This window comes from Monopterus albus, unplaced genomic scaffold (genome assembly GCF_001952655.1).
Source record: "Monopterus albus unplaced genomic scaffold, M_albus_1.0 scaffold96.1, whole genome shotgun sequence".
In the NCBI taxonomy this organism is placed as follows: Eukaryota; Metazoa; Chordata; class Actinopteri; order Synbranchiformes; family Synbranchidae; genus Monopterus; species Monopterus albus.
Genome location: NW_018127976.1, coordinates 2,479,228 through 2,481,683, shown reverse-complemented (window position 1 = coordinate 2,481,683; position 2,456 = coordinate 2,479,228).

Below are 2,456 nucleotides of genomic sequence, written 5' to 3'. Positions count from 1 at the left end.
CAATTGTGTAATTTTAAATAATTGATTAAAACTATTTGAATTATTGACTGTTAACCTGACAGGCCTGTGTGGTTAGAGCAGCCTATTAAGCTTCTTAGAATAGTGATAGTTTAGTTTTATTTATTTTTTGTCCATGTGTATACACTCTTCCTAAACTCATAATGCAGTCTTGTCACATTAAGGAAAAATATATTTTTGTATTGATTACAAAAAATACACAATGCTGTTTGTGCTGCTTTATTCATAATACCACAGTAATGGTTGTCAAGTTGCTGTGTAATAGAGTGATACTATTTATCTGGAATAGTTCAATGTCTAACTAAATGTAGTGAGATACTAATAGATACATTAAGATAATATAAATTTGGAAACATCAGAAAATCCAACCTTGTGGCTACAGTAGCTACAAGCACTACATCGTGGAGACAATTTATCCTGTAATGGAACAAGAAAATGAGCAAGGCACAAAGAAAGGGTTGTCTGACACATAAAGACAAGGAAGATTATATGGTACAGTACAACACCCACTTTGATGCCACCCCCAGTACTTTAATTCTGGGCAACAGATACAGTACCACAAATTCTAACCTGTCACTGGTCATGCTGGTGTTGTTGTTTTGAAGAGCTGGTGCTAACTGCTCTAAAGACAGGTCCGCATTACGTTCACTGCATTGTTTAGATATCACTGCTTAGGAAGTCTCAAGATAGTTCTCTGTGCAACACTTGTCAGTTTACTGTATGCCTAAGCAGCTGTGTGACTTCCTTTATTATTATCCAGTGGGATAATGGTCATCAGCAGTCTTTTTCCCATCAGCCACCTCTACCAGGGGCCTGTTCTTAGTATTTGGATTAGATGTCTTTTGTTGACAATTTGATATGATCCCGGATCTATTGACTCTTCAAAAGTTTCATAGGACTTGTTGCCATGGCACCATGTTTGCAATCTCAAACTTATGTAGGATTGTCTCAGGTTTATTCAGTGTTCACAAGATAACCTCAGATTTAAATGGGCTCGGAACAGGAAGCCCTGGATGTGCTCTTTTTATGTGAGTGACCCAGTGTCATCATGGTGATCGTAATAAGACATGCCTTTTAATGAATACAGTAAATACTGAGAGATTGAACAGGACCCTTGGGCTCATCCCAGCTTGTTCTTAATCAAATGGTACCATTTCAGTTGGATGGGAATAACTTAATGAAGTAAACTGGTGGCGCCTCATTTTAGGGGCCAGACAAAGAGACGTCTTACCACCACACAGTGTGCAGTGCACTGAGATTTCTGTTTCTGATTAGAGCATGTGTACAACAGATGCAGAAAAATGTTACTTCAACTCACCATCATTCTCTGCTGTGAGCTATCAAATGTGTAGAATTAGAAAAGCTTCTGCCAACTTTATATACTCCTGCAAATCTGTCCTATAATAAAACAAACAAAAACAAGCATTTCCTGTCATTATCTTGTTTAAGTGATTTAGCATGTCCAGTAATAGTATGAACTTCTCTTCTACCTCTGCTTGTGAACCATCAACCAACACTAATCATCCTTTTATAAGGAACACCATTACAAATTATCGCCTAACCACAAAATAACAAAAGAATATTTAATATTATTACACATGCACTACCAGATTTTTTTTTGAAGGAGTATGGGAACTTCATATACAGGTCAAGGTTACATTTAGGTTAGTGCAGCTTGAGTTATACAGTATATTGAATATTATGTTTGTTTATATAAAAGCAAAATTAACCAGCTGGATTTCTGAAGGGACTTTGGTCACTTATCAGAAAAAGACACAAGCTTATAAAGTGAAACAGCGTGCGCTGTAATTGGTGCTGAAGAGAAGAACCATGAACAACTTTTGACTTCAGAATCTGAAACACTGACCATCAATAAACAATCTGCAGAAATAAGCTTCCATTTCATGTAGTTTTCAATATACATTTATTTCAGTCTGATGCTTCTTTGACAGTAATTTACATTTCTATGCCTCTGCAAAGGCAACACAGCTGTGGCTGGAAAAGTAATTCTACATGGTGTCAACCTGTACACTTGACCGTACAATTCAATTCATTTGTATAGCACCAAATCACAACAAGTCACCTCAGTACACTACATAGTAAGGTCTAGATCTTATTATTACCATCAGTACAGAGAAAACCCCAACAAATCCCCCTTGAGCAAGCACTTGGCGACAGTGGAGAGGAAAAACTCCCTTTAGCTTTACAGGAAGAAACCTGCATAGGAAGAAACCTCCGACAGACCCCGACTCAAGGTGGGCGGCCTTCTGCCTCGACCGGCTGGGGTGAGTGGGTAGTTTTCATTGTCATCACTCCTGTCATTCTTATCATGGAAAATGAGGTAAATACACTCACTTTGAGTGTCTCAGAGCTTATTTAGTCATCTGAGTTGTCTGTCTCTGTCAGGCTTGCTCCCTCCCAAGAACCCCAAAACACAC